This window comes from Mesoplodon mirus (assembly GCF_964341445.2).
Source record: "Mesoplodon mirus genome assembly, chromosome: 12".
Taxonomy (NCBI): Eukaryota; Metazoa; Chordata; class Mammalia; order Artiodactyla; family Ziphiidae; genus Mesoplodon; species Mesoplodon mirus.
The window spans coordinates 12,722,010-12,745,154 of record NC_138988.1 but is presented as its reverse complement, the minus strand read 5'-3'; positions in this window follow the sequence as shown (position 1 = coordinate 12,745,154).

Below are 23,145 nucleotides of genomic sequence, written 5' to 3'. Positions count from 1 at the left end.
AGACGCCAGTCAAAATCCCAGGTTGTTTCCGATGCTTCTGACTGACTGGCTACAGATTGGAGGTTCCAATGACCCCCTCCTTTGGTTTGATTAATTTCCTAGAGGAGCTCACAGAACTTAGAGAAACATTTTACTCACTAGATTAGCGGTTTATTATAAAAGGATATAACTCAGTAACAGCCAAGAAATGCATAGGGCAAGGTATGGGGGTAGGGCATGGAGCATAAATGCTCTCCACGTGTACCACTGACCTACCTCTCCATGTGTTCATCAACCTGGCAGTTCTCCAAACCCTGTCCTTTTGGGTTATGGAGGCTTCAGTAGACAGGCATGATTGATAAACCACTGGTCATTGGTGACTGAACTTAGTCTACGGCCCCTACCCCCTCCCCAAAGGTAGGGGACTGGGAGACTGAAAGTTCCAGCCTTCTAACCATAGGGTTGGTTCCCTTGGCAACCAACCCCCATCCTTAGGTGCTTTCCGAATGACACCTCATTAACGTAACAAAAGTCACCTTTTATCACTCTCATCACTTAAGAGATTCCAAAGGTTTGAGAAGCAGAAATAAAGATCAAATATACATTTCTTATTATAAATCATATCACAACATGATACCCAGAAAGGCCAGTAAGGGCTCTTCCTGGGATTTTTGGTTGATGCTATTGAGCAAAAAGCTTTCTGTTAGAATCCTAGCCGGGGGCACAATGTAGCCTAGAGCTGCTGACGGTCGGGTTTCTACCCCGTGGACAAAGCCCAAGTGACAATAAAACCAACGGGGTGTAAAGCAGAGCCAAGGGAGGGAGAAAGGACACAGAAGACATCATTTGAGCATCTGAATCTAACTATTACAAGGCACAAGCTCTGCTCTTATATGACACAGTCAGTTCTCCTCTCCTCCTTTTTATTTTCTTAAGTTAGTTTGACTTGAGTATCTGTCACTTGTAACTAAATGATTCCTCACTACCACAACTCTACTGTAACGGATAGTAATACACATGGAAATAAGCACATTATCCTATCTATTTAGTTGCCACTTTAAATTCAACACTTCTTTTTTGGAATGGGAGTTATGTCCTAATTCCCAAAAAAGGTTAATTTTTATGAGTTTGTAAGCCCTTAAGAATAATTTTATACTAGTGTTTGCCTCTTGGCCCTCATATTTCCCTCAAGCCATCTCGCTCCTATTTGACTTTAAGAAAATGAAACAGTAATTTCAAATTACATTTTAATTATTTCTTTCATAATAAACCAAATTAAATTTTAAAAGCTGAAGACATCTTCTGCTCTTGAACTTAGAGATGTAGCTTTTAATGAAACCTGCTGTACTTTAAAAATTTTAATAAATTTTCTGCATCTCACCATGCAGCCTACCTTTTTTTGAAAAAGATTATCAATGTTTAATTTTGCTTTATTATGATGTTCTTTTTATGAGAGTCATAGAGAAACTTCTCTTCTGCTTAGGTATTTCCTGGTAACCTATGTTCTAATTTCATCTCTGACAAACTTTGATTTAAGCTTTACAATTCTAGTTAACTGAATATTTTCCTCCTTTGAGAAACTCTAAGTTCAGTAAAAAACTATGATTGAAGCCTATCTCTAGAAAACTCATATTAATTTGCGAGGTACCTACTTTGTAATATAGTTGGTCCACTCTACCCACTGATGCAAGCTTGAGTCATTCCTCATAAATTCCATTTGACTTTGTCCACATGCGACAAGTTTATCCAAACTTGTCAATTGCCCAATTGTTTCTTTTCAACTCTGAATTGAGTCTGGGGTTACTTTTTCTTGGAATGGAACTACTCGAAACAAATTAAATATTTTATTGCATATTCACACATACACACAAACTTCTAAAAATCATATAATATTCATGTGTGTAAAATAGATATAAAAAAATCCCAAAAAAGAACCATTAGTAATTTTTGTGTATAGCTTTCCAGACTTTTATGTATATTTAAACATATAAACATAATTTGAATCAAACCATACATACTGTTTTGTATTGCCTTCCCCTCACCAACATACACATATATAACACATCATGGTTATTTCTGCAATATTATTTCAGGCAGATTTACCTCATTCCTTATATGGTAGCTTAGTATCCTTTTGGATCAATGTAACTTAAAATAAACAATCCTCTTCTAAAGGGCATCTGGGTTGTTTCTAGGTTTGTGCTATTATAAACAATGCATTGACAATCAACATATTATATGTATCTTAACACAATTATTAGAAAATTTCCTTAAATATTAAACAAATACCATTGTGAAATTATAAGAAGCAACTTCTTAAAGGGTATGCACATTTAAAATTCTAACACATATTAACAGATAGGACCTCCAAGAAGGTCATAAAAAATTACACACTCACCAAGATCACAGAAGAGAACCTATTCTCTTACTATTAAAACCTCTAGGCCAGTGTTTCTCAAAATACAGTTTAGGAACCACCTGCCTTAGACGGTGATACAGGTACAGCCAGCCAACTAGATAGTAACTGAAACGAGTTGAGTCTAAGCATCTCTATTTTTATGTTTGAGAAACATTATCCTGGCCATATAATTATAAAGGTATTTATTGAACAGAATGGTTAAAGATATTTTCTCATCTTCTAAAAGACATTTATCTATATATCTTTTCATATATTTATTGGTTATTTCTCCCTCTGTCTCAACTATCAGTGTATCTATTTTGATCATTTTTCATCTGGGATGGAGTTTCATTTTTATTGATTGATATATAACCTTATTATGTATTAAGGATATTAACTTTCTCTTAGTACTATATCTTACAAGTACAGACTTCTACTTTAGGTGCTTATGTGGTGAGATTTTCACCATGTGCAAGTTTATAGTTTTTATGTAGTCAAATCATTCAGCCTTCTTGACTCTCTCAGCCCCCCTCCCCACCATTAAAAATATTTTTTAGGTTATCTTTTGCTACTTAAATTTCTTAACCAACCTAAGCTCTTTTTTGGTACATGCAGCTGACCCCTGAACAACACAGGGGATACTTCAGGTATAATTTATAGTCAGCACCCTGTATCCTTGATTCCTGCCCATTGGCAGATTCAACAAACCACGTATGCTGTAGTAGTGTACTATGTACTATTGAAAAATATTTGCATATTTAGTGGATCCATGCCGGTGAAACCCACTTTGTTCAAGGGTCAACTGTACTTTTAAAATAAAACATTTCTAAACATTATTTACTGAACAATCTCCTAATACTGCCTTACCCAAAACACTAAATGCTAGAATTCTGATGCCACTCAATTGTTTTCCTTGCCTGAATAAACATTAAAAAAAAAAATCTCAGAATTCAGGAATTCTACTAGAATTAGGATACATTCATTGATTTAGTGCTTGGAAAGCTTGATCAACATTAAAAAAATAAAGTTTCTTGTCCTTTTTGTAAACCAGATATATTATTTATTACTTAAAAAAAAAAGTTATTTCATATACTCTGTTCTCTTTATGATTTCTATCATATAGAAGAAATTTGATGTTATGAGGCTTTCTTCCATGTCAATTCTATTTCTAAAAGTCTGCATAAATACTTTCAGGTGTTAATATTAACAGAAATTTTTGCACATAGATGACTATCTAGCTATGACATTATCTATACTCATACAAAAGGGGAAATATGATTCAATGTTTTTCTTCAGCAAGGAAATAAAACATGGGCATGAAGAGCTAAGGATAACATAAGAAAATACTTTTGCTTCAATGTTCAGAGGAAAAGGGGAATGCAGACTTGTATGTCATAAGATTACCACTACATTAAATAGTAACAAAATCCATGCAAGGAAATAGACCAAACTCTTAACAGTTTTCCCTAGGACATGAGACTGTGGATGATTATTTTTTCCTGCTTCTTTTCGGAGTGCTTTTGTATGCTTTTGGCATTCTTTTATAATGGGAAAACTCAATACGTATTCTTACTTTAAAGCTAAGAATGAGTACCAAGTCAGCATCAATAATTCCTCTGAGTTAAAGAAACAACTGCCTTGGTGGTCTGCGAAGCCTCTGTCTGATTGAGCCTGGCAGCTAGAATACATGGCAGGAGTGAAGGGGCTTTGCAATGAAAGAGGGAGAAAAATTGGAAATGCAGCCTTGAAAATCACTAAGACATCTCAGGCGTGACCTTCAACTGCCCAGAGGGTGTGTTTCTTCTCCTTTCAGCTTTGACATTGCATGGCTCGTCATTTTATTTTTATTCCTACCTCAGGCAAACAGAATTCCTCTTAGCAATTTTTGTTTTCTAAAATTTTATGCCATTTTAGGCCCTTTACCAAAAGAAGATAAAATGGCAGACACAACATTAAACCATAAGAAGCTTTTTTATATTAATAAAAGATAAAATACAAATAGAAATAAGCAAAAGATATTTGGCTTTTATTCATTTTTCATGTGTTTCATTTATTTACTTTTTGCAATACAATTCTAAAACTGTTTAACCATCTCCCTTGTTTAAAATACCAAATCTCTTACATTTGAGTAATGAATGGTTTTTCTTCTGTGTAAAAATTATTTAAAAATTGTTAGTGATGAGTGTAATCAAGATGAAAATATAAATTCATATTTTTAATCTCATCTGCTGTATTAGCTGTATCAGTCAGAACTCCAATGTATAGTCAAGTGACAAAAACTCAAGGCTAAATAGCCTAAGATATGGTAATTTGTTGGTTTCTACTTCCAAAGCTCTAGAAGGATAAGGGATGAAAACAAGGACTGAACTGCAGTGCGCACCCTTTCTTGTCATCTATTTATCTCTTTCAGCCTGCTGGCTTTATTCTCTCAGTCTATGGACAGGCTCCCTCACATGAAAGTGTATCTTAATCAGACAGAGAAGAAAAAGACTCTTCCTGACAGTTCCTTTCACAAGAGAAGTGACGAGGGAGTCTGATTAGCCTAGTGTGGGTCACGTGTCCATCTCTAAGCCAATCACTACTCTCTGTGACACGGGTACAACAGTTGGTCAACCCTGGTGTTGACTAGCGAGGGAAACTGTTTTCTTAGCAGAAGAGACTGTGAAAGAGGGCTGGGCAGACAAACGCAGCCGGAGCCAGATTTTATACTTTCCACAGCAAAAGGGATTTTTAGACTTATCTGATTCTACCAGACATGTCTAGAAACATGCTCTTAGGTAGGTTTGGGCTCAGATGTGGAAAGTCTTGAATGAATACACTACTCTGTAGATCATGGGAATATTTCTGGAAAAGCTGTTTGCAAAAAATTATGTATCAAAGTATTTTACATCTGCACTAAAGAGCCGGTTCCTTGATAGATATTCAAATTCTTCCACTATGAAACAGTGACCCAAATTCTTTATGGGGATAAGTGTCTGTAATTGGCATGCCTCCCAGGTTACCAACCTGAGAATCAGCCTAACAAAGCAGTTTCCTAAATTAACTAAATGTGTTCCATAGCAATTTTGTTTGGGCAGAAATGAAACCACTTTGAATCTACAGATGATGTTCAAATGGCCACAGTTAAAATTTTATCAGTTAGAAAAACAAATGTCTTAAACACACTTTGCCAAGATGGTGTCTTCTAGGATTATTTCATAGTCATCGAGGACCGCATTTCTGTCTCTCACGGGAAGCTGGGACTCTCTGTTCATAATATCTCAGATTGTTACAAGCAGGCAGTAAATGCTGTGAGTAGGTCTTTGACCAAGATTGTCTGTCTGCCAGGCTGTGTATATGAAGAACACATTTCTCTGGGTGTAAGACCAAACACCCAGTGATGCAGGCATCTCATAAGAGAAGACATTCTGCAGTTGGTCTTACCTTTCCATGGCTCAGAAAAGCCTTTAGGGCTATTTCTGGCTTCTGCTCACCATCCAGACTGGAGACAGAATTAACTACGTTAGGGGGTGCACTTGCACAAGGGGAATCCTTTAGTGAGAAGACTTTGGGTATCATCTTTACTTCTTCTCAGTGCATTTGGGAGTCCAAATGATTATTTGGGTTATTCTCAAAAGTGTGTTCAAAAGATGTGTTACTATCTAAAGGACACGTTGAGAAATGATTGCTATTGCTTCTTAAAAAGTATAACAAACAAAAGAGAATGTAAGTTCTTTGACATGTTGTAGTTTCAAATTGACAGTTTTATACATGAAGAAAGCCATTTGGAATAACGAGCCTGCCAGGTAGACGTACACAGGCTTACAAAGTAATATCATATCTGATATATATAAAAAAAATCCCACTAAATTCTAAAAGGGTAACTTGTTCACCATATTTAAATAGCAACTGGGGGGCTTCTGCTTCCACCCAAAGGGAACAGGAGATACTGGATTTACCCTCCTGCCTGAAACAGTCAAAAAGTGGACAAAACACACAAAAGCAATTTTCAAGATCCTGGACCTCAGGCAATGAAGGACAATGATCTCTGAAAGACAGGTGAGCCCTAAGATTATGCCTGCTTACTGCCCAAGAGAGTTTCCAGGTCACGATACAGGAAGGGGAAACAGGCAGAGTCCGGTGGACATCCTGGGTTAAGGAGATGGAGCTGAGATTCAGGGGAGACCGCAGGACAGATACTGAAGAGCAGAGGGCTGTACACAGAGACATCTGGGAAATGGCCAAGTGTCCCTATTGAGTATTCAGCAGAGTAGTAATCAGGGTATATGTGTGAGAGAACTATGTACCCAAGACTCTTGGAAAGAACCACCCAAAGGAATGAGAGGGACAAATGTTCAGTGCTCACAGGAGTTGGGGAGACAAAGTTTCCATTCATCACAATGGTTACTCCTGTATCAGTGAAATGTTTGTGCCACAGAATGGGGAAGTTTAAGCATAGGAATACTTTGTTATGCTGGATATATAGGCCACACTGTAACACAAAATGTCACAGGTCCATTTTACAAATGTCATCACAAAAGGCAAACAGGCCTGAATCTGCAGTCACGAGAAAAGGGACTACTTTTACAGGCTGTGTAGTGGATAAAATTCTCATTACAAGCTTAGAACTTTACAGGGAAGGTAAGTGGTTTGGCCAAAAAAGTTAGTAGAATCTAGGGTTTTGACTCTAAATTCAACCACTTTTCCTTTGTCCAATGTTTTTCTTCCCACCACTATGACCTGTGTTAAGGCAACACAATTCTAAATATAGTGTTTCTTCTTATCTGAGCATTAGACCACTCGAAGTGCTGACAGAGACCGCGGAAGACTGCTTTGTGGACTTCCGTGTCAAGGCCACTGTCAAAGCTTTAGAAATACAGACACAAATCTACGCTGTTGCAGAAGCCACCAGTTAGTACGAGGGCCCATTTCTCCGCCATCTGCCTCAGTCAACAGCTCAGCTTCGTTCCAGCCCTTTACAGCCGGTGGCAGGGGGCGGGGGGGCACGTGAGCAGATTCTGACCAGTACAATGCTTGTCCCTTTTAGGGGTGGACCACTCAATCTCTCTCTGCATGACCTTTCTCCTTCTTCATCTTCCTCTGGCACCTTAGAGCCACCTGTGTAAGAGGGCCGTGTCACAGGTAGGAAGAGCTGGGGTCCCTGAGTAAATCTGTGGTGTGGAACCCTCCCCCTTCACCCAGCTAACCGCACTGGGCAGTCTTAAACCACTGTACAATTTTCGGATTTACTCTCACTCATAAAGCAGGAATCCTAAGGTAAGAGATATATCTACTCTGTATTACATCAAATAGGTGAAGTACATCAGTCAGTGGGGACAAAGACTTTTATATATTATATAGTAAAATTAGCAAAGATGAATGATTAAGTATCAAGAGAACTTTAATGATTTTCTAAGAAAACGTAACAGCCATTTTATTCTTAAGACTTGTCTACGATTTGGGGTAGTAATTCCTATTTTATACTTTAATTAGGGAGGGGAACCTACTACCAAGGAGAAATATGTTCTGCCCTTTTTCATTATCCATCTAAAGCTCTTGAAAAATTTATAAAACGCATAGGTCCCTTGGCTTTCATTTTTCAAAAGATTATTTTTCGCTTGGAACAAGTAAGATTTGGAGCTCACACTGTGGGAAGTTCACTGAGACCATTTTTTTTATTGAATGCTGAGCACTTAGTGGTCTAAGACTAGTCAGTTTCTCAAAGTTAGGTAGGAATGACCTTGCTCACAACTTAGAGAGTCAAATAAGGGTTTAAAGGGTAAATTTTTGCTTGGATTAAGTGTTTTCAGTGAATTACCCACATACAGGAAACAGAGTTTCCTTTATAACACTAACTCTGTAGTTAGTGTTAGAGTGGCAGGGTGTCTTTTTATTTTCCCCCTCAATTCCCCTTTCTCCTTTCAAGGTTAAGTATAAAACAGGAGCAAATATTATTTCACAGTAGCAGCTCCAGAATTTCTACAGAAGAGGGCATGATGGCTGCAGACTGGTTGAAGAGGGGGCTAGGAACTTATCAACAGTGTTTGCAACACAAAGATGTTATTTTTTTTTATACTGAAGTATAGTTGATTTACAATACTATGTTAGTTTCAGGTGTACAACATTGTGATTCAATATTTTTATAGACTATATTCCATTTAACGTTATTATAAACTATAGGCTATATTCCCTGGGATGTATAATATATCCTTGTACCTTATTTATTTACAAGGTTGCTATTTCTGTTTTCAAATTGAAGGGAATATAAAAAACAGCAAAGTTTACTAAAGATGCTTTTAGTCGTGTGTTAAACATAGTATTGAGAAAATATCAACTGTTCATAAATATATATTTTTCTCTGGGATGGCTTGAGGAAGCTGCATATTTTAAGGGGGAGGTGATAAGACTGCACAGCTGCTATTTTTTGGAAATATTTATTGAGCACAAACCATGTGATAAGCATTGTTCTAGGCACTGGAGATAGAGTGGTGAACAAAACATACAAAAACCATGCCCTCATGGAACTTAAATATTGTGGGAAAGACAGGTGATGAAAAATTACCTAAAATATATAAATATATAAATATATAATATGCAATACAAGAGAATTTATATATATATAATTTATTTACATTTACATATATATGTATGTGTTTTCTTTACATATATATTGTGTGTATATACAGGTGTATAATGTCTAGCATACTATAAGAAAAGTGAAGGAAAGGACAGGAAATGTTGGGGGTGAGGGTATAGAGGCGGCATTTTAGAATTTTAGGTAGGTTGGCCAGGATGAGCCTCAGGAGAAACCTCCTGTGTGAAAAATGACAAATGAGGCTGCACTCTATGATCTCTTTTTAAAATCTCTCCCCTTAGTCAGTCTCCCAAGACAATAGAAATAAAAGCAAAAATAAACATAAGGGACCTAATCAAACTTACAAGCTTTTGTTCAGCAAAGGAAACCATAAACAACATGAAAAGACAACCTATGGACTGGGATAAAATATTTGCAAATGATGTGACTGACAAGGGCTTAATTTCCAAAATATACAAACAGCTCCTACAATTAAATAATAAAAAACCAAACAATACAATAGAAAAATGGGCAGAAGACCTAAAGAGACATTTCTCCAAAGAAGACATACCGATGGTCAATAGGCACATGAAAAGATGCTCAATCACTAATTATCAGAGAAATGCAAATCAAAACTACAATGAGGTACCACCTCACATCAGTCAGAAGGGCCATCATTAAAAGTCTACAAATAATAAATGTTGGAGAGAGTGTGGAGAAAAGGGAACCCTCTTGCACTGTTGGTGGGAATGTAAATTGGTGCAGCCACTATGGAGAACAGTATGGAGGTTCCTCAGAAAACTAAAAATAGAACTACCACATGATCCAGCAATCCCATTCCTGGGCATATACGCAGACAAAACTATAATTCAAAAAGATACATGAACCCCTATGTTCATAGCAGCACTGTTTACAGTAGCCAAGACAAGGAAACAACCTAAATGTCCATCAACAGATGAATGGATAAAGAAGATGCACAATGGAATATTACTCAGCCGTTAAAAAGAATAGAAATGCTATTTGCAGCAACGTGGAGGTAACTAGAGACTATCATACCAAGCGAAATAAGTCAGGAAGAGAAAGACAAATACCATATGATATCACTTATATGTGGAATCTAAAATACGACATAAACAAACATATCTACAAAACAAAAACAGTCTCACAGGTATGGAGAACAAACTTGTGGTTGCCAAGGTGGAGGTGGGGTGGGGGAGGGAAGGATTGGGAGTTTGGGATCAGCAGATGCAAACTATTATAAATAGGATGGATAAACAACAAGGTCTTACTGTATAGCATAGGGAACTATATTCAATATCCTGTGATAAAACATAATGGATAAGAATATGAACAAGAATATATATATATGTATAACTGAGTTACTTTGCTGTAGAGCAGAAATTAAACACAACATTGTAAATCAACTGTACTTCAATAAACTTAAAAATACATAAATAAATACAATATCTCCTCTTAGAAATCCAAGTTTTAAAAATATGCCTTAAAGAGAAAACTAAAACCACCTCATGGAATCACAAACCTTCACAGGGGATGGAACACACTTAGAGATAATCTAACTGAATTCATTTTATAAAAGAGAAAAATGATGAAACAGATTTTGAGAGGTCAGATGACATGTCCAAGATGACACAGCCAGTTGCGAGCAAAATCAGATGGTCCGACTGCATTTTTAATGCTGTGTCCTCTACAATTTGAATGATACTTCCCTTTTTAAGTGTGATTATCTTTTAGATTATGTTCTGGAAAGAACTGGTGCTTTACAACAACATAAACAGATACAGATAATATAATATAGTGGAAAGCCTTTGACTGGGCACTCAGTTTAAATCTTGGTTCTAAAGGAATGACCTTGCCTACTGGATAGACTTGGCATATTGTCACTTTCCTCCTGGGTTTGCTGAGATTAACTGTGAAGTGCTTAGCACATAGTAGGAGTTCATGAACTATAATTATGACGAGAGTCTCAGAAGTCACCTATATATGGAGGGATATCAGATTATGTCTGATTGCCGCAAACCAAAACATTCCCCATCCCAGTACATTAACACCCACAGTGCCTCCAAAGGATCTTGTGCAAACTGATCCGTAGAATACGTGGGAAAATAAGGCCCATGAGCCTTGCTAAGAGCACTGCAGGGTTTTTCCCTGCAGGCGGTCAAGCAGTGTTGTAAAACAAAATCCATTACGAATCAACCCTTAGTGAAAGTACATACCCTTCTCATCCTGTCCTGTCAGATGGAGGGCAAGACTGGGTCTCAGAGTAGATGCAGTGACTCCTCCACAAACACCAGCATGTTTCCAAGACAACGGTGTGTGAAATGACGGTGAAGCCCGCAATCACCAGACTGGTGAAGCAAATATTTTAATACTGGAACCTATCACGACTTACGAGTGAGTTGTGAGCTCTTTCCATCTAAATGCAGGGCAAACACTATCACATTTTTGGGAACCACAGTGTGTGAAATGATAGCCCTTGTTAAAACAGCTGGAGTGCAGGAGCAAACGCTTTAAGGTAAAAAGCTTATTATAGACTCATGAGCTGTAAGCTTTGCTTCCCTCAGGCAACAGCCTGCAGATGTCTGGAATCCGCAGTCTTATTTCTTCAGTCAGGAATCTGTGGCCATAACACACGTGCAGGGATTCAGTGAGGTGTGAGGGCCTTTGTTCCACAGATGCTAATTGTTCCTGCTTGCCTTGTGCTCACGCTGGTGGGACTCTGAATAGTTGCTCGAGTGATACTTCTCAACCAGGGGCTTTTCGAAAAGTATCACAAAGGCTCGTTTTTTTAAAAAAAAGTCTTCTCTGTACAAGTGCAATTGTGCCTTAAGTTTCAACATGCAATCCCTCTTGAGGCACTTTGCCACTTAGAATATAAATATACCCCTTGGAGGAGTCAGACATTAGGCTATTTTCTACACAATATGAATTAATCCACCAATGTGTGGTCATTCACACTTGAGGGACACAGTCATAGCAAGAAACCTGCTTTACAGAGGGTTTGTCGTGCCTGCAAATACATTGTGGAGAGTGGTTTGAGATGGGCCTTCAAAATCAGTAGAATAGGGATGAACAGGACAAAGACAAGAGAGCAAGTGCTTTGGAAAGTGGTTGTTTTCCTAGAACTAAGTCTCCCCTTTTATTTGGAACATATTATATTTAAGGTCCCTTTTCATTTCAAAGATACTTAAAATTGGAAATACCATTTCTGAAGTTTTTCCTAGAAAAGAACAGACAGAAGTACTTGGAAGATGGGTTTTATTAGCTCAAAACTCATTTTCTTCTGTTTAAATAATGTTGTATAAAGACTTCTTGTAGACTATAGAGGACAAGTTCAAAGTTCTGTCTCACTTTGGCTCAACGTGAGGCTTTTCACAGCCTCAGAAGCCCAGGACGTTCCATTTCCCTGAGGTGGAGGCACTGCATCCAGGTGAGAAGTCAGTCGTGCTCCCTGTAATACTCTATCTCAGGCTACCGAAAAGAAAATTTGAATTTTGACCAAAATTCGATTCTACAATTATAGCAGAACATTATGACAAAACACTAGAAGATGGGAGGAGACGAATTTTCTCCAAATGATTCATGTGTAAAATTGAGATGGATTGACAGATGGGATTATTTGGCTTATTGTCATAAACCATGAAGTGTACTGGGGGCTCCCACGGTATCCTCAACACCATGGAAAAATACAGCAGATGATGACTCACAATCTCTAACTTTAAGATGTTTACAATCTCCTTGAATAGACATAAATTAAACGTAGGAAACAAATAATAAGAAGTATTACTAAGCACTAAATTTGTGAACGAACTTGAGCTGCCAGCAGGTAGCGGAGGGTGGGCAGGTGAGGAAAGACAAGGGGATGGAATCAGGGAAGGTGCCTGGTGGACCCGCTGTCTCGAGGAACCTGTGAATGTCAGGTGGGCCTTAGAAAGACAGAGAGGAGAGCACAAGGCATCCCACAGTCCAAAAGGAACACAACCACCATAGAAGTTCACCTAAACCTACTGATGCACAAGAGCGACAGGTCCCTCCTGGCGAAGAAACACTGTACGATGTGATGTAAAGGACTTAGAGGAGTAATACCACCACATTTCTTCAAACTAGAAGGACGGACACTGAAGAGACAGACCACAGGGAAGGTGTCGTATGTGATTTCAGAGGCTAAGCAGACAACATAAATGAGGGAAGCAGGTTGTGTCTGAGAAAAAAAGAGATGGGCGGGACTGTTGGCACCCGTGTACGCCTGGCCTAAAGACATTCAAATGAAAACATAAAAGCACTTTATAAGCAACGGAGCTATGGGCTCATTGCTAAACTGCAACGACATTCCTACTTCCTCTGGGCTGTGCTTCTCCTTATCCTGGATTTCCACATGCACAATTTTCCTGAGGACTCACCTCGGAACTCCCAGCGACCCGCCCCCCACCCCCACTTACGTCTCCAGATGGCACTCCCGTCCCTGCACTCCATCCACTCACACGAATGCTGAACTAAAGCGTTCTGTTCCCTGAAATGACCCTGAGCTTCCCTACCTCTTCCCTTCACTCCCTTCCCTCTGTCTCCACTGTCCTTCCCTTCAAAGGCCTCCTCATTCTTCAAGGATGTGTTAATTATGACTCAGTTATGTGGGGTAGAAACCCAACCCAAATGAGCTTAAGTAAAATACAGGGATAGCTGGGCTCAGCGCACGTGAAGACTCGTCCGCTCTTTATCTCCCAGGCTCTCGCAGCTCTGTGTTTTGTTTCCTTTCTTCCTGTGTATTGGCCTCATTCTGTCCTTTAGTGGCCATTCTTCCTTGCAAATTCAGGGGTGGCAGGCACTCAAGGGGAGTATGGAAACGAAGCAGATCCAAGTTTTATCATCCTAGCCTAGTGACTGTGGAGAAGAGGGTGCTTCCAGCGTCTAGAAATAAGAAAATGTCAAAAAAGAACTCTGGTTGGCCTGACTTGCATAGTAACCTGTGCATCATTGGCACAGGTCACTATGATAGGCCAGGCATGAGCCACATGGGTCCCTTTCAGTGAGAGGTACCACATGGAGTGGGAAGCGTCCTTTCCATAAAGAAAGGGGAGGGAACGCACTGATATAAGGTGTAAATACTGAGCAACCGTAACCGACACAACCATCAACCACACCAGCCCTGTTCTAACGCCTCACTTCAGGAAGCAACGCAGCTTAGCAGAAAGAGCACAGAATTTATCAGCCCTCAGTTTCTTTACCTGCTAAATGGAAGTGGCAGTAGCTTCCTCCCCCCACGCCATGCCATATTTGTTGTGCAAATTAAGTGAAGCTGTATACAGTGTGTTCAGGGCAGTGCTTGGAATACAGGAACTGCTCAATATACAACTGCCGTTGGGACGCTGCTGCTGATCAGGATCATAATTACTACCGTTGTTACCACGATTACTACTCTTTTCCCCTTACTCCTCCTCTTTTCTTACGCTCTGAGCCAAAACGGATCTCTCTCTTTTACCTGCATCTGTGGACAAACTGAGTACCTTCACCAATCAAAAATATTCATTGGTGAAGGTACTTAGGCTTCTTTTTTTTTCCTCTTCATGCTAAGTAAGAATTTCTTCTTTCTTCACTCTCTTTCCCCCTTCACCCACTCTCTTGTACTAGCCTGGCTCCTTGATTTTGAAATTGGGAAACATAAGATGAGAGAGACAGAGAGACAGACAGAAAACAGGAAATGGAAAAGAAAGGACACAGGAGGAGAAAAGATGAGAGCCAGGTAGCCTGAATGAAAGGTATGACTGGGGGGTGTTGGTAAGAGAGAAGTTCCTGAGCAGCTGTTCTGTGTGGAGAAACAGGAGAGTAGATTAAAGACGATAAAATGGAGATGAAATAGAAAGACCTATTCAGAATTTTCAAGATTGACAGCCTATACACATCAAATGCAGTCGTAGTCTGTCGTCTTTCCTCCTCTCCTCCCTCCCGGCCTCCCTACATATACACCCCTCAGATCATTAACTCCCAACTGAAAATGGGAAATAGGGGTATATTTTTTGCTGTTCCAAAATGTGTGCACTGATTATGAGTGCACAGAACAAATGCAGGAAAGCCCAGGTAGACCTGCAGTTTTAAAAAATCACATCTTTTCCCTGTATTATTTGTGTTTATTAAATTATGCATTAAGGCCAATGTTCAGGAACAAATCAAGGAATTAAAAGTAATGATCTTTATCACTATCTTCCCTTGAGCTAGCGTTCTGACACAGGGCAGGGTATACCCAGGGGCTGGGCAGTAAAGCTGGGTTACCTGATAGGACAAAGGGCACTGCTGCCTCTGCCCACACAGCACACTGCAATGCAGTGCTTGCGTGTAAGCAGCCTGCCTCCAATGTGGGCTAGAATAAGACCAAAAAAAAAAAAAAAAAAAACTGTGACTATGGCTGATGATCAAAAACATTCTCCACGATGTATGACATGTATTACTTATGACATGTAGTTGGTATTTCACACCAGAGAAAGGAAGGGAGTTGCACTAAACCAGTAAGTCTATTGAAACAAATGCCAGTACTTTCTCACTTAAAGGGTCCCACTGACTTATTTTAGAAGATTGGGGACACCTTTGTGCCTTAAACATAACAGAGAAGAAAGATTTACAGATGTTTCTAAGTATGTGTTTCTACTTCCGTTTCCTAAACACTTCCCTTCAAAAAACAAAAACATGCAAGAATACTTTAGAACTTCTCATGTAGCGCAGCACGTTAAGATGCAAACGGCCAAGGTGCAATCTGTTATATTCTTTATTCTATTGGCTTCAGACAACACATTTAGTAGCACGATAGGGATGCTTATGTATCCAGCAAGGCTGGCTAGGAAGTTCAACTGGAAATCACAAAGCATTTGGCAGGTAATATGGATCGATGTTTAGAGAAAGGCTATTCCCACATTTTCCTGCCTTGGCTGCAAACTTAGCCCTGGAAACACAGGTGCCCTTGTGAGATTATCAGTCCAAGTCTAGACAGGGGATAAGGCTGAAGGTCTTCTGGATGCAATTTTCCATCAACACAGAATAAAAGACTAGAAATGTTTGGACTCAGAAACACCAGTGCTACTCCTCTTCCTGTTGTCTGGTTATGTACATTTATTAATAGCTATTAACTGAAATGTTGACGCAGGTAAAATTAAGATATATGTTAAAAAGATAATTAATAAAAGGAAATTCTTAGCTTTGCTGAATAATAATAGAGAAAACTTGACAGTATGTGTTATTCAAATCTTGCTTTTTTAAAGATGAAGAATTTTATGTTTAGACCAGAAAGGTTATGCCACTTGTCCAAAGTTGCACAGCTAATCAATGGCTCAGTCATGTGAATACATGAGGTCATGTGGGGATACAGAGATGATTCAAGGCTGAGAGGGCAAATCTTACAGCCAGAAACCCCAAATGAAAACCATAATTAATTCTTATCATCAGCCCTTAGGGTTTTAGATTTCAATACTCAAATCAGAAATTTATAACCTCCTAGTGCCATCAATATTTAATTTGATCTTGTTTATACTGATTATCCTTTTATCCCTCTTGCATATAATGCATTGCTCTCCATTTCTCTTATTTTTAAGGCTTCATTTAAATCTCCTACATTTGCAACAGACTCACTTAATATTGCTTGGGATGGATAGAAGCTACCAACTAGCATATTCTTAGAGTGACATCCAAGTAGCAAAAGGCCCATGCCTTAATTTCAGGCCCTCATGCTGATGGTGTCACCTGGTTGGTCAAAGACTTTTTTTTTTTTTAAAACATCTTTATTGGAGTATAATTGCTTTACAATGGTCTGTTAGTTTCTGCTTTATAACAAAGTGAATCAGTTATACATAAACATAAACGGTGTCTCCTTCCCACCCTCCCTATCTCACCCCTCTAGGTGGTCACAAAGCACTGAGCTGATCTCCCTGTGCTATGCGGCTGCTTCCCACTAGCTATCTATTTTACGTTTCGTAGTGTATATATGTCCATGCCACCCTCTCACTTTGTCCCAGCTTACCCTTCCCCCTCCCCGTATCCTTAAGTCCATTCTCTACATCTGTGTCTTTATTCCTGTCCTTCCCCTAGGTTCCTCAGAAGCATTTTTCTTTTTTTTTTTGATTCCATATATATGTGTTAGCATATGGTATGTTTTTTTCTCTTTCTGACTTACTTCACTCTGTATGACAGTCTCTAGGTCCATCCACCTCACTACAAATAACTCAATTTCATTTCTTTTTATGGCTGAGTAATATTCCATTGTATATATGTGCCACATCTTCTTTATCCATTTTTTTTTTTTTTGCGGTACGCAGGCCTCTCACTGTTGTGGCCTCTCCCGTTGCAGAGCACAGGCTCTGGATGCGCAGGCTCAGCGGCCATGGCTCACGGGCCCAGCTGCTCCGCGGCATGTGGGATCTTCCCGGACCGGGGCATGAACCCGTGTCCCCTGCATCGGCAGGCGGACTCTCAACCACTGCGCCACCAGGGAAGCCCCATCAGTCTCAATATTTGAACAAAATTTTGAATGGGTAGTCATCCTAGGGTGATCATAGCAGCATTGAATATTTCACTTAGTCTTTTAGATATTGTTGTTTAAAAACCACAGTTGATCCATAATACCAACTATTTTATACCGGATTCATTTATTCCAAGGACATTTATTAAGTATCTATTGTGTAGGCACACTATTCCAGATGCTGTAAAGATACCAAAGAATTTGTCACCAAGGAATTATGAGATAAGATTCTAGCTTTGGGAACTGAAACGTTAATTAGAAATATACAGCAAAATACAGGGGAAAAACCTATAGATTAATTCAACTCATTATCAATGTGCTATTCCCTTATGAAAGAAAATTAATCTATAGTTAGTTATTTAAAGCATTTGCTATTCTCATCATTAGACGAAATTAAAGATTTCTTTTGCCACATAAAGCTAAAGCTCACCATGCGTGTTTGCCTTACAAATCTTGAAACGTTTTCTTATATTGACAGCAGCTTTGTAACTGTAGTTTGAAGAACCAAAGAACGGCACTCAGAAAGTTTGGAATATTAACTTTAACAACTAATAGGGGACTGTGACTTCATAGAGCCCTTTTATGTTATGAAATATGTTTGACCTGATTTATGATTCTGAGCATTATTGGTTTTTAATTTTTTTATTCATTTAAACTAGATGCAGACCTAATGTTAGGTGACAATCTACTTCTCATGGTGGCACAGATGGCTCCATGATAAGATATATTTATCAAAACAGAGGAAATGGAAAAACAAGTTGTATTCAACAACATTTAAATAAGGCTCTGCAAAGTGCTGAGACTTTCCAGGGGACTGCAAAATGAAAATACAGTTATTACATCGGTCTTCTGATTATTTTCAAGCATACTTTGAAGTATGATTAATGATTTTATAAATACTTTTCTCACTTCATCCATACCAACAAAGTATTTCAAATTAATTCACTATTTCTGACTCCTTCCTTTTTAAGTCCATGGCAACAAATCAATCTACTGCAGACTCAAATCCATGAAATGTGATACATTCTTTTATATCCAAAAAGGAAAGGGAATGTGACAATATAAATGATCCTGTGAAATAGATTGGTACTGTTTGCCCTAAACAGGAAAAGTGACATGGTCATTTTAAGAAATTTAATTACTAATACCAAAAAAGTTATATTTTTGAATTTTTCTAGGCAACAAATAGGCCCTGTAAGATTTTAAAGGTTTATAACATACTATAAATTTTAACTAAATGTGTTCTTCATTAAAATTTCTTTCCCCAGATATTTGAGCCCTTAAAAAAGCAAGATAAGATTATAAACACCCAAGAGATATAAATGGTTCCCAGCTTCATGGAACTTACACTCATAAAGGAAGAGAACTCTGTCACTTGGAAAGCAAAAGAGTTTCAAAAACTGCCAAGAGAAAAGAGATTTTTGAAGGCTCATAAGGAAGAAAACTGCAAACATCAAAGGCTGAAAAGTTGTAAGAATAGACAAATAGATAATGGCATAAAACAGACTTAAAATAATCAGAAAGTAAATGGAAACATGGAATATGACAGAAGAGGGAAGAATAGCAAATCAGGGAGGAGGAAGATTGATTCAATAAATGATACCAGGGAAATGTGCTCTTTAGGTAGAAAATGATAAAATTAGATCCCTACTTCACAGCATTTCCAGATGGATTAAATTTAGAAATGCCAAATGAAAAGAACTGAAGAAAATACAAGAGAATATATTTTGTACACTGGACTAGAGAATACTTTCTTAAACAAGGCACAAAAAATGCAAACCATAATGGTGAACATCGTTTGTCTTTGTTAAAATTTTTATATGAAAAAAATTATAAAACATCGTTAAGTGACAAGTTGCAGACTAGGAACATTACTTGTAACACTATGAGGCAACCAAGGTTTAGTAATAATAAGAGAAATAATATGGCAGTGAACAAATAAATAATGGATTATTTACCTAGAATCAAGACATGGCAGCAAAAACTTTTACTTAGTATGTGCCAGATGCTTTTCCAAGCACCTTTTATCAAAACCATTTAATCCTCACAACAAATTTTAGGTATAATTATTTAGGTATTCCTCCCATTTTACAGAGGAGGAAACTGAATCATATGTAAATTATGTGAGTCACCAAAGGTCACAATGCTAGCAAGTGGCAGAATTAGGACATATAAAGATCTCCTACAAATCAAAACAAGTAAAGATGAATAAACCAATAAGAAAAAAGAAAGGCTGTGGAGTTGTAATTCATAAGGGGGGACAGTGAATGGCTAATATATACATGAAAACTTGCTCAATTTAATTAAAAATGCAAATTAAAACACGAAGATACAAATTCACATGAATCAAATTGGCAGAATTTTAAAGGTCTGGAAACCTCAAGTGTTGGTAAAGATTTAACAAATGGGAATTATTATACTCAGCTGACATCCAGGAGAGTTCAAAAAATTATAAACCCTCCAACTTAAGAACTATACTTTTAACCCACACACCTAAGGTCAACTAAACTATGACAAAGGAGGCAAAGATACAATGGAGAAAAGACAGTCTCTTCAACAAGTGGTGCTGGGAAAACTGGACAGCTACATGTAAAAGAATGAAATTAGAACACTCCCTAACACCATATACAAAAATAAACAAAAATGGATTAAAGACCTAATGTAAGACCGACACTATAAAACTCTTAGAGGAAAACATGGGAAGAACACTCTTTGACATAAATCACAGCAAGATCCTTTTTGACCCACCTCCTAGAGTAATGAAAATAAAAACAAAAATAAACAAATGGGGCCTAATGAAACTTAAAATCTTTTACACAGCAAAGGAAACCATAAACAAGATGAAAAGACAACCCTCAGAATGGGAGAAAATATTTGCAAACCAATCAACAGACAAGGGATTAATCTCCAAAATATACAAACAGCTCATGCAGCTCATATCAAAAAAAAAAAACCAAAACAAAACCCAATCAAAAAATGGATGGAAGACCTAAATAGACATTTTTCCAAAGAAGACATACAGATGGCCAAGAGGCACATGAAAAGATGCTTAACATCACTATTAGAGAAACGCAAACCAAAACTACAATGAAGTATCACCTCACACCAGTCAGAATGGCCATCACCAAAAAATCTACAAACAATAAATGCTGGAGAGGGTGAGGAGAAAAGGGAACTCTCTTGCACTGTTGGTGGGAATGGAAATTGATACAGCCACTATGGAGGACAGTATGGAGGTTCCTTAAAAAACTAAAAATAGAATTACCATATGACCCCACAATCCCACTAGTGGGCATATACCCAGAGAAAACCGTAATTCAAAAAGACACATGCACCCCAATGCTCATTGCAGCACTATTTACAATAGGCAGGTCATGGAAGCAACCTAAATGGCCATCGACAGATGAATGGATGAAGAAGATATGGTACATATATACAATGGAATACTACTCAGCAATAAGAAGGAATGAAATGGGGTCATTTGTAGAGATGTGGATGGACCTAGAGACTGTCATACAGAGTGAAATAAGTCGGAAAGAGAAAAACAAATATAATATATTAACACATATATGTGGAATCTAGAAAAATGGTACAGATGAACCTGTTTGCAAGGCAGAAATAGAGACAGATGTAGAGAACAAACATATGGATACCAAGGGGGGAAAGCAGGGGTGGGATGAAGTGGGAGATTGGGAGTGACAATATATACAATAATATGTATAAAATAGATAACCAATGAGAATCTGCTGTATAGCACAGGGCACTCTACTTACTGCTTTGTGGTGACCTAAATGAGAAGGAAATCCAAAAAAGAGGGGATATATGTATACATATGACTGATTCAGTTTGCTGTACAGTAGAAACTAACACAACATTGTAAAACAACTATACCCCAATTTAAAAAAAAAAGAACTATACCTTGGAGATACTCTCACTTGTAAGAACAAAATTAATGTATAAATGCACAATGGTTATAATAATTATAAATGTGAAAAATTACAATTTTGCAAGTTTCAGAAGGATACATTTAACATGAAAAAGATGTATATATAGATGATAAAAGCACAAAACACCACCATGTTGTTTATGACTATATATAAACACACATATGTATACATATATACACACACATACACACATGGTAAAGATTTTTAAAAACACATAGAAATGATACACATAAACTTCAAGTTAGTAGTTACCTCTAAGAAGGTAAAGAGAAGAACAGGGGTGAGGTTTTAAGTTTATTTCCTAAGGAAAAACTTTATAGAAATCAAACTTGGAAAAACATTGGCACCTATTAAGTGTGTACAATAGATATACAAGAGTCAGTTACATTGCTTTTAGTACTTATGTTATAAATATTTTTTCAATTACTTTTGTTTTTGAAATTAATGATAACTGTGGAAATAAAAAAGAAAAAATATGCTTTGAAAGTAAAAATGATGAGGACAGCACAACTATACTCCAATAAAAACAAAAAAAATCCCAAAACAATAAACAACAAAGAATGATGAGGACAGACATAGCTATGAAAGGAAGATGTTTTCAGTTAGTAGCAACTGAAGGAAGACTACATTTTTCAGAGAGTCCTGTCAGCAGAAGAAGAAAGAAGGAGAAAGTAATTTTCAAATCTAAGAAAGGAGAAGTCACAAAATGCTGACCATCGTTGCCAAGAGTTGTGCATATTCAGCTAGCACAAAATTATTCAATATTTGAATATTCTTATCTGGTGCATATACTTTCTATTTCACCACAGTCCCCTCAAATCCCTCACAAATCCTTTGTATCTTCCATCAGGCCATTTTGTTTATTTATCTGGTTAAGAAAATTTCTGAGCTCGTAATCCTCGCAAAAGAATGAAAGGAACAGGAAGATAGAGGGCTAGTTTTGAAACTCAAGAGGAATACCTCTTCATCAGAAACAATAGAGAAGGAGAAAGGAGGAAAAGAGATGGAAAACATTTGAAAAGGGAAATTAGGGAAGGTGAGGTTTTGAATGAGAAGAAAGTATTAGAAAAAGATTATTGAGGATGTAAAATGGTAAAACACCTGGGTACACATTAAAATACCTCATAGGTCTTTGGTATGCTCAGATTGTTAAAAGCATCTGTATCGGCAGTTTGTCCCAATCTCTTATATTACATTCTGCCTCCAGACATCCGGATTTTTTCCACTTCAAATCTTTCTTCTTCCTATAGGCATGAAGTATTATTTCTGTAACTTCTGAATACCCTCCTTGACTACTCTGTATACTACTCCTTCTTGGACTTCTATGGGTAAAACCTTTCCTGGCCTCATCTGGAAAGGAACCTTGGGAATGTTTCTTTTCTTCACATAAACAAGATCTACTTACATGACTTTCCTGAATGTCATAAGAAACTTTCTTTTCATCAACTCTGGAAGGGTCAGCCATTTTCTCTTCAAGTCCATTCTCTTTATCTTCTCCTTCAGAAACTTAAAAAAACTTTCAATTTTACAATGCTTGAAAGCATGGCACTGGTGTTCAAATGTTGAATAAGGCTGCATCTCCAAAATATCAGAATAAGTGATTCAGTTGATTTTGTAAAACCCTCTCTTTTTATCATCGGGGAAAAAAATGTCCAGTCAATTTTACCTCCATGGGAATGGTGGATTTACTGTTTCAATTGAACTGGCTGATCAATCCAGTCAGATAGGAGGTATATTGTTTTTCTCTAGTGAA